Raw genomic sequence first — 18,276 nt, forward strand, 5'->3', positions numbered from 1 at the left:
AAGGTATTTGGAGTCAACCAATATGACAATGTTAGGCTGCACCCTAATATTGTCCAGGGTGATTACAAACGTGGAGTGTGAGTCTTGGGACATGTTTTGGGACCTATAGCAGGCTATGACCTGAATCGCTGTCTTACCCAATGTTAGCTGCACCTGCAGTATCTCTGATGCGTTATATTGAGCTACCAGTCTGGAACTGTGTGCATCCTTTATGATTATGGGAAACACCACCACCTTTGGTGCTTCAGTTCAAGTTCTGCGGCCACAAGGTATGGAATGAGTTATAGCCTGGTAGTGCAGGGCTGCTTTCTGTTGCGTTGAACCAGGGAATAGATTCACGAAGGCTTGCACGGAGTCTAAGAGTAGAGTAAGACTCCACGCAGCCAACATGTCCGCCGAGCGATCCAGGAACAGCCGGTAGGGGCATGCAACAGAGCTCCTAAAATGACTCTTACACGGACAGGGCTAGGATATGCAAATTCCCTCAATTGCAGGTGAAAACATGCAAATGAGGTAAATTTGCGATCCAAGAAACCTGAACCTGTCCGAGTAAGAGTAGTGTTATTTGCAGAAATGTACTCCATTGACACCTGAGTACCATTCTGCAAATAGCAAAACAGAGCTGGGACAGCTCCAAACAAAGGATGCATCCAGTTGAGGAAGCATGCCAATGGCCAAAAATACGGCCATTGGCAATGTTCACCGATGCAAAATAAAAATAAAATAATTTTTTTTATCCCGATCTCCAAAGTTTAAGCGTAGCGCAGCACCGCGCAAATGTGCTGTGCTCTAAAAACCAGAAAACCAATAATTAAAATCCACAAATGTGGATTTTATTGTAATTCTTAATTTACAATGCAAGGGAATGCAGGCTGAAGACAACATGGCTACCGAGTAGAGGTTGCTAAGGGGGGAAGCTTATTCTAAGAGATGTAACCAAGCATTAGTAGGCAATCCTATGCAAATGAGGGTAAGGATAGTGAATCCCAAGTTTACATAGCAAATGAGCACAGTCAGTGGAGTGTAGGAGTAGGATAAGGGGAATATCAGAGTAGACGATAGGTGACATCACGAGGGGGGTATGTATGAAAGAAGTGAAGCTCATTGGAGCAGAGTGGCATGTGTTTGCTGTCAGTTACTCATCACTGGAAGAGGTGTGTCAACAGGTAGCCTAGCTAAAGGCAAGAAATCAAAGGTTTATGCCATGGATAACCCTAAAGTTTCTTGTTGAAGTGCTTGCAACGTGTTTGCACATGGGTGCGCGCCTGTATATCCGAGTAAGACTGTGTGCGCGCGTGTACGCCTGTGTGCCCGCGTTTAAGCCGGAGTAAGCATGTCTAAGGATGTTGAAATGTTTGTAAGCGCGTATGTGCCTGTCTGCGCATGGTTTAGCAGGAATAAGCAAGTTGTGGTCTGTGTAAGCATGTTTGTGTGTGTGTGAGCTGGTGTGCACGTGTTTGCGTGTCTGTGCACGGCACTGCCCCCTGAGGAAACAGAAAGGGAAAAGGAAGCACAACAAATAGTAGGAAGTTAACCAGGGAGTACCAACAGAGCTAGCAGGTGAAAAAAATCTGAATCAGGCAATTACACAAGCAGTACACTAGCCCAGCCCAGCACTTAAAACTCTGCAAACAACATTCTACTATGTTTCTCTCAGAGACACTGCAGCACTGCAGTAAGCTAATAGAAGTGAAAACTGAAAAAGCTTTACTGAGACAAAGAAATGTTAGGGGCTGCCATTGCTGTTATAAGGCGACATATGCAACATGCTGAGGGTGGTGACAATGCGAATGCTGCTGGATAACCCACAGTGAGGAGATGGAGAAGAGTGTACATGCCCAGGGTAACCTATCAGGGGCTACATGAGCTGGAGATAGTGGAGCGCTATAGAGTAGGCAGAGACCTCTTGCAGCAAATTGTTGAGCTGTGCAGGCCACGCCTCACACACAGAACCAACAGAGGGGAACCCATCCCAGTGGAAACCAAGGTATGTGTTGGCCTAAGAATATTAGCAATGGGTACCTTCCAGAGACCAGCTGGTGATATGATGGGGATATCACAGGCATCAGCATCCAGGGTACTGCACCAGTTCCTGGATGCCATGTCAGCACATGTCAGTGATCATGTATATTTCCTCAATTCCCATGAGGTATTGGCCAGCAATATGCGTCTTTTTCCAGCAAATAGCGGAATACCCTGAGGTAGTGGGTGCAATAGACTGCACGCACATATACATCAAAGCACCAGCCAGTGAGCGGGGTAGGGTCTACTTTAACTGCAAGGGCTTCCCCTCCATCAACTGCCAGGTTGTGTGTGATGCCCAGGGCATAATACTGAATGTGTGTGCTGGCTGCCCTGCAAGCTGCCATGATTCCCATATCTGGCATCTGACACAGCTGTACCAGACATTTGCCAATGGGGACATCCCTCATGGTCACCTAGTGGGGGATGCTGGCTATGCACTGGAGCCGTGGCTGATGGCACCCATCAGAAATGCACACACAGCTGAGCAGGAACACCATAATGAGGCACAGGCACAAGCACAAAATGTAATCGAGCGTGTGTTTGGTCTGCTCAAGTCATGGTTCCGGTGCCTGGATACATCTAGTGGAGCCTTGCAGTACTCACCAACTACATGTACCCAAATTGTCATGGTATGTGCTATGCTACATAATATGATCCTGCAAAAACAGCTGCAGCAGGAGCAGCATAGGCCCGGGCCAAACAGCCCCCCACCATTGCCAAGGCCATCACAGGAAGAGCGTGACTCGGTAGAGGAACAACCTGAGCCTGCCCCAGTAGGCAGAAGGAGGCGTGCCCAGTATGCTTTGGCCTTGGCAAAGAGGCAACGCATAGCACATACACTGGCTCAATAGGAACCCTGGAAATTATACCTCTCTCTGACTCGCACATATAGTAAAAGGGATGCCTAACCTGACACTACCTGTTTACAAACATGCAATATAAAGCAGTGCTAAACAGCTTTTACCACCATTTAGTATATGTAAACAAAATTGCACACACTAACTAGCACAACTGTGGTCAATGTTGAGCAATATTGGACAACGTTCAGCAATGTTGGTTAACATTGAGCAATGCTGGACAAGCTTGGTCTAAGTTGTGCATAGCTAAACAAAAGCCAACATGCTCATATTTGCTCTACTGGCCCTTAAGCAGTCTGGTCTGCTCAGTATGCAAATATAAAGCAGTGACAGGCCTTGAACCCAGGACACTGTGCACTATAGTCACAGTACTGAATCACTAAACCATGACAGTATTTTACTGGTCAGCCTGTATGAAGAAATGTTAAGTCTATGCAAAGTATCTCATGGAAACCCTGCAGGCACAGCATAATCCCTGTCGAGTTATGACACAAAGTTGAACCCTGCAGTAAGAATAGAACCTGATTTTCAACACACATATAGTATAAATGTTAATATTGGTCATGTTCACACACATCAACAAATGTAGTGGACTTCAGACAGCAATATACTGAAAGGTCAAAGTGGGTATGCTCACACACTTAGGCCATGTCTGAGTACAGCAGTGGGCCACACATATCCGGCAGTTGCATGTGTTAACCCAGGAACTTCTCACTATTCACCAATCTGCCTTGTGCACACAGTTATATGACAACAGACACATACATAATATATTGGGACCCTGACATAATAAAATATGTTCTGCAGATACTTAGGTTGTTCATAGAAAGTGGGAAAGCAAAGAAGATAAAAACCTGCAATCAGTATCATCAATAAACAATGTGCATAGGTTGATACTAGGCTATCTGCCCTAGGGCATTTATAAGCCTAGCCAGAGTGTGTTTGGCTTTCACAGCCCTGTTAGATTAGTAGACTGTGCTTGTGAATAGTAGGTCACACAAGATAGGCCTTTTACGTTTAGTTTATTGTGCCTCTGTCTAGCAGGGACCCAGAAGAGATCCCAGGGGTAAACATGCGATCAACCATCCACTCATCAAGATGTCTCCTGTAGGGGGTTGGTGGGGGTCTCTGCCTATGCGGGACTGGGATCCCATTCCAGAGTGAGGGGAGCCTCTGGGATATGAATGTGTCCCTCCAGCATGTCCTATTAATATCTGTGCTGATGTTTAAGTCCCTGGAGCGTGTAGCTCTAAGGGATTTGGATATCCTGAGGTGGAGCATGTCCATTAATTCTGGGTTGGACATGGCTTTAAACAACAGGCACAGATCGCATCTGAGTAGGCGGTAAGGGACTGAGTAGAGCTGGAGTTACTTTAGCCGAACAGCACAGGGCATCTGTGTGAGTCCCTAGATCCACTTGGTGAGGTACTTTTGTGGCCATTACAGTTGATGCAGGTGTCGGGTAAGGTACATCCCAAATGGGGCATTGTATCCAATCATGGGCCTGATGAGTGTAGGGGCACAATAACCTCACTTGATCTAGATGTGAAACCTTTTGGGATAAGGTGGGCTAAATAGAAGGTCTGTCTAACCACTTTGGCAACGTGATTGTCAAAGGCGAGATTACTAACTATTCGTGTCTCCAAATCCCAAATAATGTCGACCGTACTTAATGGATTACCACCTATGTGGTAATGTGTGGGCACTTTGTTATTCCCAAAGGGGATGACCATGCATTTAATGACAGTTAGCTGTAGGCCATGGCTCTGGCACTAGTTATCCATCTCTGTGAGACCCTTTTGGAGGATGCTTGTGCAAGCTGGAGATTTGAATATGGCACCCAGTTTGCAGTCATCTGTGAACATGGTCAGCCATATTCCTCCTGTGTTAGCCTGTACATCAGAGAAATATATACTGAACAAGAGAGGTCCCAGGACTGAGCCTTGTGGGATGCCATGTGTAACTGGTGTAGAGTCAGACATGGCACCTGCAATACTGACCATATGGGTGCTATCCCTGATCCAGTTAGCAATCCATCTTGTGACATATGTGTCGATATCTAAGCTGGTGAGCTTATGTATGATGCCCGAGTGGGGTATTGTGTTGAAGGGTTTTGCGAGGTTCAGGTAGGCTGTGTGGACTACCTTCCCTACGTCTATGGACCTGGTAACTGTTTAGAGAAGTCAACCAGGTTCAAGAGGCAAGATCTGCCCACAACAAAGCCAAATTGTGTAGGATCCAGTGTCTGTAGGTTCCCGATGTCTTTGTGTATGAGTTCCATGATGATACGCTCCATAGCTTTGCAGACCAAGCTAGTTAGGCTTATAGGGCAATAGTGTCCATTGTGGCACCACCTTTGTGGAGTGAGACCACTGTTGTTGTACGCCATTCCTTGGGTACATATCCTGTAGTAAGTCTGATATTAAACAGTGACTTAATGTGGGGGTTACATTCATCATGAAGCTCGTGTAAGACGCAGGCCGGGACACCGTCCAGTCCCATTGATGCTGTGTTGTATTCTTTGGAGAGGGCAGCTCTCACCTGTTCATCTGTGATGTCAGGGAGGCTACACTCTGTTGGGATGGACATTTGCTCATTAGAGGGGATGGGGGGTGACATTTGCACTGAACCTGTTTGCCAGGATGTTGGCAATGTCCGTGGGTTCAGTGTATGTATTGTCATTTTGCAGTAACTCACAGCATATCTGGGAGTTGGCACCCAGGTTTCTGGCATAACTAAAGAAGGCCTTATGATTGTCCTTAGTGTCTGGTGCAATTTTCCTTTTGAAGCAGGCCTTAGATGAATTCATGAGTGATCGTAGCTTCTTGCTAGTACTGATCAGAGATGCCTTCCCTTTTTGGGATTGTGCTCTATCATGCAGTAGTCTCCTCCTTTTGTTTTATAGCTTATTTATGGCTGGGGTCCACCAAACAGGTCCCCTGCCTTTGGAGGAGTGAGGCTTGTTTTTATTTGGGATAGCATGATCCATGCATTCCAGTAGGTGTCAATAGAATGTGTTTGTAAAGGATTCAGCGGTCTGAGCCGTATTTACCTCTGTCCCAGGGTCTTTGAAGGATACCACCTCAGTTTTGAGAAGTGTGACGTTTGCTTTTGGTAAGTTCTTCACTAAGAGTACCTAGGATGGGGGTGGGGATAGGATATGGATGTCCATTGAGATAAATGTATGGTCTGACCTTTCCAATGAGGGGTATACCTCTGGTGTGGAACATAGAGTCCCCATGTTAGTGATGATCAGGTCCAATATGTTTTCTCCTCTTGTGGGTGTGGTGACCAGTTGTGACATAGCATTTGGGTTTAGAAATTCTAGCAACCATTGGGTGAGGGTGTTGGGGCTTGAGTAGTATTCCCAGTCAATGTTTGGGTAGTTGAAGTCACCCCATATAAATGGTGTTTGGAGAAACTGTCATATTCTCCAGTGTTCCCAGGAAAGCCGAGTGGGGTTCCTGAGTTTGGGAGGGTGGTCTGTAGCAGGCTACAAACTGAAAGGCAGTTTTGCCCACTGTTAGTTGCACATGTATGGTCTCTGATGCTTTGTGCAGTGCTACTAACCTGGCGGTGTGTGTATCTGTGATGTATACGGATACTCCCCCTATATTTGTTGGTCGGTCCGAGTCTTGTGGCCAAAAAGCATGGTATGAAGTATAACCTGGTAGTGCTGGGGTGCTTTTGGGAGCCTGAACCAGGTGTCTGTTACTGCACAGATATCGACATTCTCCATACTGAGGAGAGTCTTGAGTGTGTGCATTTTGAGGTTTAGACATCTGGTGTTGAGCAGCATTACCCTTAGTTTCTTTTACGTTGTATTGTCTATGGAGGTGGGTTTGTCTTTTGAGCCTTGCCTAAAAAAGGCACTATGGGGGTGGCAAGAGCCTTAGCCAGTATTCAAATGCCCAGGGGTGACAGGTGCAAGCCACCCATACTGAAGCTACGTGGCATATCGAGCATGTCATCCCAGGCCGACAGATACTGGATCCCCTTTGAATGACACCAATATGTTATCCAACTGTTAAAATTGATCAGTTTGTCTGTATACTGTGCCATCATTCTTGGTGAGGGTAAGATGCTACACAAGGTCAGGGTCATACTGGCCTGGGCTACGTGATCAGAGAGCTCCTCTATGTCTCTTGTCATGTAGTCCAGGGAGGAACGTCTGAGGTCATTCACACCAGCATGGACAATGATGAAGCCATATTTGTACTTGCTTTGGAGTGACCTGAGTGCATGTGTTATGTGGCGGATCCTGGCACCCGACAGACAGCTCAAAGTGTCCTTCTCCTTGTTCAACCTGGTGAGTGGGACGTCAGTGTGTCTGACAACAGAGTCACCTATTACAAGTGTATTAGGTGTGTTGTTTAGCCCTAAGGGCAGTGACTGTGTGGCACACTGACTTTGTGAACCATGTGATATGTGGGTATTGTTGTGGGGTAGCAGTTGTTTGGGTGTCTGCTTTGGAGGTCTCTGCTGCTTAGGCAGATATTATTTAGAGCCTCCGAGTATGTATTTGTGTGGTAATGTATTTTGTTTGCTGTTGCTATAGGTCTATGTGAGACTGGATTTGTGGTGTGTGTTGTTACCTTCACCACCTGATAGACTGTGCCAGTCATGGGTCGAGAGAGCTCAGCCTCCTGCTTTTCTATATAGTTGCATCTGTCACATATATCTGAGTTTGTTGGGAGGAGGAGAGGGTTGTCTGTGTACATAAGGCAGTTGTAACATTGCCTCAAAATTCCCATATTCACCAGCTGGATTGGAGAGTACACACAAAAGCAACCTTTGGACATGCCAGGATATTATGATGAAATACTCTGTTGACTGATCAAAAAGGATCAGTAGGGTGTTAAGTGTGTAAAAGAGTATAACAGGGGTTTAGTGCTCAGATTTGTCAGTGTTTTGGAAAGATTATCTGCGAAGGAGTCCAGACAGAACCATGACACTTCCTTCAGCTATGCCATAAATAGCAATGTACACTCATATATGTCCTGAGTCAGGGCCAACTGTACCTGACTGACAATGCCGACATCCTGTCAGACAGGCCCATACATACATACTCACCTCCCACTGACAAAAGGCCCTATCATCATACCAGGAGATATCACATGTGGAATGGGTAAACAGCTCCTTCCAAAGCTGAAAACATGGCATCAATTGGATTACATTGTTTCCCTATATGTGTCATAAGTGAACTACAGAACAAACAGACCCTGCACCTGAACAGTCTGTTGAGCCTCACCCTCTCTACAGGATCTGAAACTGTTGAATGTGTTACAGCAACATATGGCACACCCCACAAGTGTTGGTGCACAAAAGACCATGGGAACTATAGTCCTATAAGCCTATGACATCTGATCTGCAAGGCCATTGAGTCCATCATGATTGAAGTCATAAACAGAGCTATTGGAAGCCGACAAACACACAACCCTACCAACTTTGGTATGTTCACGGGCAGATCATGGTTCCCAAACCTGCTAGACTGTTTGCAAGGCAGCCACCCAGGACATACATCACTGAAAGGAGCTACACACGTCCCATATAGACTCTGAATAGCCCTTTATCAACATCACAGACACATGTTGTATCCACAAAATCAACAATCTGTGCATAAATATGTATTGTCATATGAAGGAATGGCAATTTGTCCACAGATAGATCACACAAGCTATGAATTGTGGAGTCCTGTTCAAGCCGTTGACACCTGCTGACCCACATGGTTCATTCCTGGGACTGCATAAAACAAAGTGCACACACATTACCATGTCCAGTCTGATGATGTCAGCATCCTACAAATATAACAGGAGAAAAGAAAGCACCCAGTAAAGCATATAGTGCATTGTGTTACTGCGTATCTTTCTAGTATCATAACATAGCTAGGTAGGGGTTTGAATCCTGCATTTGCTGAGTGGGGGGTGTATGTGTGTGTGTGATTCCCTTTGAGAAGAGTGCCCTTTTTGGAGACTGGGAAAACACATTAAAAGAAGTAAACTCCTCTTTGGCAGGTCTGATGATGTCAGTATCCCACAAATACAGCAGTGGAAATGAAAACTCCCAATAAAGCATATAGCGCGCCATGTTAATGCATATTTCTCTAGTATCATAACATAGTTAGGTAGGGGTTTGAATCCTGCAATTGCTGAGTGTGTGTGTGTGACACTGTTAGTTAATGTGTGGTGGGTTTTGCTTTTGCAACTGTATGACATATCAGTAAAACAACAGTATGTGCATTGCACACTTCAGGTATCTGTGTGGCAAATACATATATGTACATGTGACCTTAATTGGTATCTGTGTGGCAAATACATATATGTACATGTGACCTCAATTAGTATATAGGTGTGAAGCCTGCTTTCTACAAGAATACATCTGTTACCATTGACAGTCTGTGCTGCTGCTTCTCAGACCTTAGGTCACATATGTATGTATGTGGCAAGGCCAGCCACTGTAGTGATCTGTGGCCTAGGCCATCTGTGTCACACACACCCATGACAGTTTCTATAGAATAGTGTGAGTGAGGGTTCATGCCTGGGGTATATTTCAGACATGTTCAAACAGAACCTGTCAGTAAGAGTAGTGTTATTTGCAGAAATGTACTCCATTGACACCTGAGTACCATTCTGCAAATAGCAAAACAGAGCTGGGACAGCTCCAAACAAAGGATGCATCCAGTTGAGAGCATGCCAATGGCCAAAAATCGCCATTGGCAATGTTCACGATGCAAAATAAAAATAAAATAATTTTTATCCCGATCTCCAAAGTTTAGCGATGGCACCAGCACATAAATGTGCTGTGCTCTAAAAACCAGAAAACCAATAATTAAAATCCACAAATGTGGATTTTATTGTAATTCTTAATTTACAATGCAAGGGAATGCAGGCTGAAGACAACATGGCTACCGAGTAGAGGTTGCTAAGGGGGGAAGCTTATTCTAAGAGATGTAACCAAGCATTAGTAGGCAATCCTATGCAAATGAGGGTAAGGATAGTGAATCCCAAGTTTACATAGCAAATGAGCACAGTCAGTGGAGTGTAGGAGTAGGATAAGGAATATCAGAGTAGAGGATAGGTGACATCACGAGGGGGGTATGTATGAAAGAAGTGAAGCTCATTGGAGCAGAGTGGCATGTGTTTGCTGTCAGTTACTCATCACTGGAAGAGGTGTGTCAACAGGTAGCCTAGCTAAAGGCAAGAAATCGAAGGTTTATGCCGTGGATAACCCTAAAGTTTCTTGTTGAAGTGCTTGCAACGTGTTTGCACATGGGTGCCGCCTGTATATCCGAGGTAAGACTGTGTGTTAACGTATGCCTGTGTGCCCGTTTAAGCCGGAGTAAGCATGTCTAAGGATGTTGAAATGTTTGTAGCGTATGTGCCTGTCTGCGCATGGTTTAGCAGGAATAAGCAAGTTGTGGTCTGTGTAAGCATGTTTGTGTGTGTGTGAGCTGGTGTGCCGTGTTTGCGTGTCTGTGCGCACCCCTGAGGAGACAGAAAGGAAAAGGAAGCACAACAAATAGTAGGAAGTTAACCAGGAGTACCAACAGAGCTAGCAGGTGAAAATCTGAATCAGGCAATTACACAACCAGTACACTAGCCCAGCCCAGCACTTAAAACTCTGCAAACAACATTCTACTATGTTTCTCTCAGAGACACTGCAGCACTGCAGTAAGCTAATAGAAGTGAAAACTGAAAAAGCTTTACTGAGACAAAGAAATGTTAGGGGCTGCCATTGCTGTTATAAGGCGACATATGCAACATGCTGAGGGTGGTGACAATGCGAATGCTGCTGGATAACCCACAGTGAGGAGATGGAGAAGAGTGTACATGCCTAGGGTAACCTATCAGGGGCTACATGAGCTGGAGATAGTGGAGCGCTATAGAGTAGACAGAGACCTCTTGCAGCAAATTGTTGAGCTGTGCAGGCTACGCCTCACACACAGAACCAACAGAGGGGAACCCATCCCAGTGGAAACCAAGGTATGTGTTGGCCAAGAATATTAGCAACGGTGCCTTCCAGAGACCAGCTGGTGATATGATGGGGATATCACAGGCATCAGCATCAGGGTACTGCACCAGTTCCTGGATGCCATGTCAGCACATGTCAGTGATCATGTATATTTCCTCAATTCCCATGAGGTATTGGCCAGCAATCGTCTTTTCCAGCAAATAGCGGAATACCCTGAGGTAGTGGGTGCAATAGACTGCACGCACATATACATCAAAGCACCAGCCAGTGAGCGGGGTAGGGTCTACTTTAACTGCAAGGGCTTCCCCTCCATCAACTGCCAGGTTGTGTGTGATGCCCAGGGCATAATACTGAATGTGTGTGCTGGCTGCCCTGGAAGCTGCCATGAGTCCCATATCTGGCATCTGACACAGCTGTACCAGATATTTGCCAATGGGGACATCCCTCATGGTCACCTAGTGGGGGATGCTGGCTATGCACTGGAGCCGTGGCTGATGGCACCCATCAGAAATGCACACACAGCTGAGCAGGAACACCATAATGAGGCACAGGCACAAGCACAAAATGTAATCGAGCGTGTGTTTGGGCTGCTCAAGTCATGGTTCCGGTGCCTGGATACATCTAGTGGAGCCTTGCAGTACTCACCAACTACATGTACCCAAATTGTCATGGTATGTGCTATGCTACATAATATGATCCTGCAAAACAGCTGCAGCAGGAGCAGCATAGGCCCGGCCAAACAGCCCCCACCATTGCCAAGGCCATCACAGGAAGAGCGTGACTCGGTAGAGGAACAACCTGAGCCTGCCCCAGTAGGCAGAAGGAGGCGTGCCCAGTATGCTTTGGCCTTGGCAAAGAGGCAACGCATAGCACATACACTGGCTCAATAGGAACCCTGGAAATTATACCTCTCTGACTCGCACATATAGTAAAAGGGATGCCTAACCTGACACTACCTGTTTACAAACATGCAATATAAAGCAGTGCCAAACAGCTTTTACCACCATTTAGTATATGTAAACAAAATTGCACACACTAACTAGCACAACTGTGGTCAATGTTGAGCAATATTGGACAACGTTCAGCAATGTTGGTTAACATTGAGCAATGCTGGACAAGCTTGGTCTGTTGTGCATAGCTAAACAAAGCCAACATGCTCATATTTGCTCTACTGGCCCTTAAGCAGTCTGGTCTGCTCAGTATGCAAATATAAAGCAGTGACAGGCCTTGAACCCAGGACACTGTGCACTATAGTCACAGTACTGAATCACTAAACCATGACAGTATTTTACTGGTCAGCCTGTATGAAGAAATGTTAAGTCTATGCAAAGTATCTCATGGAAACCCTGCAGGCACAGCATAATCCCTGTCGAGTTATGACACAAAGTTGAACCCTGCAGTAAGAATAGAACCTGATTTTCAACACACATATAGTATAAATGTTAATATTGGTCATGTTCACACACATCAACAAATGTAGTGGACTTCAGACAGCAACATACTGAAAGGTCAAAGTGGGTATGCTCACACACTTAGGCCATGTCTGAGTACAGCAGTGGGCCACACATATCCGGCAGTTGCATGTGTTAACCCAGGAACTTCTCACTATTCACCAATCTGCCTTGTGCACACAGTTATATGACAGCAGACACATACATAATATATTGGGACCCTGACATAATAAAATATGTTCTGCAGATACTTAGGTTGTTCATAGAAAGTGGTAAAGCAAAGAAGATAAAAACCCGCAATCAGTATCATCAATAAACAATGTGCATAGGTTGATACTAGGCTATCTGCCCTAGGGCATTTATAAGCCTAGCCAGAGTGTGTTTGGCTTTCACAGCCCTGTTAGATTAGTAGACTGTGCTTGTGAATAGTAGGTCACACAAGATAGGCCTTTTACGTTTAGTTTATTGTGCCTCTGTCTAGCAGGGACCCAGAAGAGATCCCAGGGGTAAACATGCGATCAACCATCCACTCATCAAGATGTCTCCTGTAGGGGGTTGGTGGGGGGCTCTGCCTATGCGAGACTGGGATCCCATTCCAGAGTGAGGGGAGCCTCTGGGATATGAATGTGTCCCTCCAGCATGTCCTATTAATATCTGTGCTGATGTTTAAGTCCCTGGAGCGTGTAGCTCTAAGGGATTTAGATATCCTGAGGTGGAGCATGTCCATTAATTCTGGGTTGGACATGGCTTTAAACAACAGGCACAGATCACATCTGAGTAGGTGGTAAGCGACTGAGTAGAGCTGGAGTTACTTTAGCCGAACAGCACAGGGCATCTGTGTGAGTCCCTAGATCCACTTGGTGAGGTACTTTTGTGGCCATTACAGTTGATGCAGGTGTCGGGTAAGGTACATCCCAAATGGGGCATTGTATCCAATCATGGGCCTGATGAGTATAGGGGCACAATAACCTCACTTGATCTAGATGTGAAACCTTTTGGGATAAGGTGGGCTAAATAGAAGGTCTGTCTAACCACTTTGGCAACGTGATTGTCAAAGGCGATTACTAACTACCGTGTCTCCAAATCCCAAATAATGTCGATCAGATTTAATGGATTACCACCTATGTGGTAATGTGTGGCACTTTGTTATTCCCAAAGGGGATGACCATGCATTTAATGACAGTTAGCTGTAGGCCATGGCTCTGGCACTAGTTATCCATCTCTGTGAGACCCTTTTGGAGGATGCTTGTGCAAGCTGGAGATTTGAATATGGCACCCAGTTTGCAGTCATCTGTGAACATGGTCAGCCATATTCCTCCTGTGTTAGCCTGTACATCAGAGAAATATATACTGAACAAGAGAGGTCCCAGGACTGAGCCTTGTGGGATGCCATGTGTAACTGGTGTAGAGTCAGACATGGCACCTGCAATACTGACCATATGGGTGCTATCCCTGATCCAGTTAGCAATCCATCTTGTGACATATGTGTCGATATCTAAGCTGGTGAGCTTATGTATGATGCCCGAGTGGGGTATTGTGTTGAAGGGTTTTACGAGGTCCAGGTAGGCTGTGTGGACTACCTTCCCTATCCTATGGACCTGGTAACTGTTTAGAGAAGTCGACCAGGTTCAAGAGGCAAGATCTTCCCACAACAAAGCCAAATTGTGTAGGATCCAGTGTCTGTAGGTTCCCGATATCTTTGTGTATGGATTCCATGATGATACGCTCCATAGCTTTGCAGACCAAGCTAGTTAGGCTTATAGGGCAATAGTGTCCATTGTGGCACCACCTTTGTGGAGTGAGACCACTGTTGTTGTACGCCATTCCTTGGGTACATATCCTGTAGTAAGTCTGATATTAAACAGTGACTTAATGTGAGGGTTACGTTCATCATGAAGCTCGTGTAAGACGCAGGCCGGGACACCGTCCAGTCCCATTGATGCTGTGTTGTATTCTTTGGAGAGGGCAGCTCTCACCTGTTCATCTGTGATGTTAGGGAGGCTACACTCTGTTGGGATGGACATTTGCTCATTAGAGGGGATGGGGGGTGACATTTGCACTGAACCTGCTTGCCAGGATGTTGGCAATGTCCGTGGGTTCAGTGTATGTATTGTCATTTTGCAGTAACTCACAGCATATCTGGGAGTTGGCACCCAGGTTTCTGGCATAACTAAAGAAGGCCTTATGATTGTCCTTAGTGTCTGGTGCAATTTTCCTTTTGATGCAGGCCTTAGATGAATTCATGAGTGATCGTAGCTTCTTGCTAGTACTGATCAGAGATGCCTTCCCTTTTTGGGATTGTGCTCTATCATGCAGTAGTCTCCTCCTTTTGTTGTATAGCTTATTTATGGCTGGGGTCCACCAAACAGGTCCCCTGCCTTTGGAGGAGTGAGGCTTGTTTTTATTTGGGATAGCATGATCCATGCATTCCAGTAGGTGTCAATAGAATGTGTTTGTAAAGGATTCAGCGGTCTGAGCCGTATTTACCTCTGTCCCAGGGTCTTTGAAGGATACCACCTCGGTTTGAGAAGTGTGACGTTTGCTTTTGGTAAGTTCTTCACTAAGAGTACCTAGGATGGGGGTGGGGATGGGATATGGATGTCCATTGAGATAAATGTATGGTCTGACCTTTCCAATGAGGGGTATACCTCTGGTGTGGAACATAGAGTCCCCATGTTAGTGATGATCAGGTCCAATATGTTTTCTCCTCTTGTGGGTGTGGTGACCAGTTGTGACATAGCATTTGGGTTTAGAAATTCTAGCAACCACTGGGCGAGGGTGTTGGGGCTTGAGTAGTATTCCCAGTCAATGTTTGGGTAGTTGAAGTCACCCCATATAATGGTGTTTGGAGAAACTGTCATATTCTCCAGTGTTCCCAGGAAAGCCGAGTGGGGTTCCTGAGTTTGGGGGGGTGGTCTGTAGCAGGCTACAAACTGAAAGGCAGTTTTGCCCACTGTTAGTTGCACATGTATGGTCTCTGATGCTTTGTGCAGTGCTACTAACCTGGCGGTGTGTGTATCTGTGATGTATACGGATACTCCCCCCTATATTTGTTGGTCGGTCCGAGTCTTGTGGCCAAAAAGCATGGTATGAAGTATAACCTGGTAGTGCTGGGGTGCTTTTGGGAGCCTGAACCAGGTGTCTGTTACTGCACAGATATCGACATTCTCCATACTGAGGAGAGTCTTGAGTGTGTGCATTTTGAGGTTTAGACATCTGGTGTTGAGCAGCATTACCCTTAGTTTCTTTTACGTTGTATTGTCTATGGAGGTGGGTTTGTCTTTTGAGCCTTGCCTAAAAAAGGCACTATGGGGGTGGCAAGAGCCTTAGCCAGTATTCAAATGCCCAGGGGTGACAGGTGCAAGCCACCCATACTGAAGCTACGTGGCATATCGAGCATGTCATCCCAGGCTGACAGATACTGGATCCCCTTTGAATGACACCAATATGTTATCCAACTGTTAAAATTGATCAGTTTGTCTGTATACTGTGCCATCATTCTTGGTGAGGGTAAGATGCTACACAAGGTCAGGGTCATACTGGCCTGGGCTACATGATCAGAGAGCTCCTCTATGTCTCTTGTCATGTAGTCCAGGGAGGAACGTCTGAGGTCATTCACACCAGCATGGACAATGATGAAGCCATATTTGTACTTGCTTTGGAGTGACCTGAGTGCATGTGTTATGTGGCGGATCCTGGCACCCGACAGACAGCTCAAAGTGCCCTTCTCCTTGTTCAACCTGGTGAGTGGGACGTCAGTGTGTCTGACAATAGAGTCACCTATTACAAGTGTATTAGGTGTGTTGTTTAGCCCTAAGGGCAGTGACTGTGTGGCACACTGACTTTGTGAACCATGTGATATGTGGGTATTGTTGTGGGGTAGCAGTTGTTTGGGTGTCTGCTTTGGAGGTCTCTGCTGCTTAGGCAGATATTATTTAGAGCCTCCGAGTATGTATTTGTGTGGTAATGTATTTTGTTTGCTGTTGCTATAGGTCTATGTGAGACTGGATTTGTGGTGTGTGTGGTTACCTTCACCACCTGATAGACTGTGCCAGTCATGGGTCGAGAGCTCAGCCTCCTGTTTTTCTATATAGTTGCATCTGTCACATATATCTGAGTTTGTTGGGAGGAGGAGAGGGTTGTCTGTGTACATAAGGCAGTTGTAACATTGCCTCAAAATTCCCATATTCACCAGCTGGATTGGAGAGTACACACAAAAGCAACCTTTGGACATGCCAGGATATTATGATGAAATACTCTGTTGACTGATCAAAAAGGATCAGTAGGGTGTTAAGTGTGTAAAAGAGTATAACAGGGGTTTAGTGCTCAGATTTGTCAGTGTTTTGGAAAGATTATCTGCGAAGGAGTCCAGACAGAACCATGACACTTCCTTCAGCTATGCCATAAATAGCAATGTACACTCATATATGTCCTGAGTCAGGGCCAACTGTACCTGACTGACAATGCCGACATCCTGTCAGACAGGCCCATACATACATACTCACCTCCCACTGACAAAAGGCCCTATCATCATACCAGGAGATATCACATGTGGAATGGGTAAACAGCTCCTTCCAAAGCTGAAAACATGGCATCAATTGGATTACATTGTTTCCCTATATGTGTCATAAGTGAACTACAGAACAAACAGACCCTGCACCTGAACAGTCTATTGAGCCTCACCCTCTCTACAGGATCTGAAACTGTTGAATGTGTTACAGCAACATATGGCACACCCCACAAGTGTTGGTGCACAAAAGACCATGGGAACTATAGTCCTATAAGCCTATGACATCTGATCTGCAAGGCCATTGAGTCCATCATGATTAAAGTCATAAACAGAGCTATTGGAAGCCAACAAACACACAACCCTACCAACTTTGGTATGTTCACGGGCAGATCATAGTTCCCAAACCTGCTAGACTGTTTGCAAGGCAGCCACCCAGGACATACATCACTGAAAGGAGCTACACACGTCCCATATAGACTCTGAATAGCCCTTTATCAACATCACAGACACATGTTGTATCCACAAAATCAACAATCTGTGCATAAATATGTATTGTCATATGAAGGAATGGCAATTTGTCCACAGATAGATCACACAAGCTACGAATTGTGGAGTCCTGTTCAAGCCGTTGACACCTGCTGACCCACATGGTTCATTCCTGGGACTGCATAAAACAAAGTGCACACACATTACCATGTCCAGTCTGATGATGTCAGCATCCTATAAATATAACAGGAGAAAAGAAAGCACCCAGTAAAGCATATAGTGCATTGTGTTACTGCGTATCTCTCTAGTATCATAACATAGCTAGGTAGGGGTTTGAATCCTGCATTTGCTGAGTGGGGGGTGTATGTGTGTGTGTGATTCCCTTTGAGAAGAGTGCCCTTTTTGGAGACTGGGAAAACACATTAAAAGAAGTAAACTCCTCTTTGGCAGGTCTGATGATGTCAGTATCCCACAAATACAGCAGTGGAAATGAAAACTCCCAATAAAGCATATAAGCGCCATGTTAATGCATATTTCTCTAGTATCATAACATAGTTAGGTAGGGGTTTGAATCCTGCAATTGCTGAGTGTGTGTGTGTGACACTGTTAGTTAATGTGTGGTGGGTTTTGCTTTTGCAACTGTATGACATATCAGTAAAACAACAGTATGTGCATTGCACACTTCAGGTATCTGTGTGGCAAATACATATATGTACATGTGACCTTAATTGGTATCTGTGTGGCAAATACATATATGTACATGTGACCTCAATTAGTATATAGGTGTGAAGCCTGCTTTCTACAAGAATACATCTGTTACCATTGACAGTCTGTGCTGCTGCTTCTCAGACCTTAGGTCACATATGTATGTATGTGGCAAGGCCAGCCACTGTAGTGATCTGTGGCCTAGGCCATCTGTGTCACACACACCCATGACAGTTTCTATAGAATAGTGTGAGTGAGGGTTCATGCCTGG

The sequence above is a fragment of the Protopterus annectens genome, chromosome 2.part0 (assembly GCF_019279795.1).
Source record: "Protopterus annectens isolate FY-2018-M chromosome 2.part0, PAN1.0, whole genome shotgun sequence".
In the NCBI taxonomy this organism is placed as follows: domain Eukaryota; kingdom Metazoa; phylum Chordata; order Ceratodontiformes; family Protopteridae; genus Protopterus; species Protopterus annectens.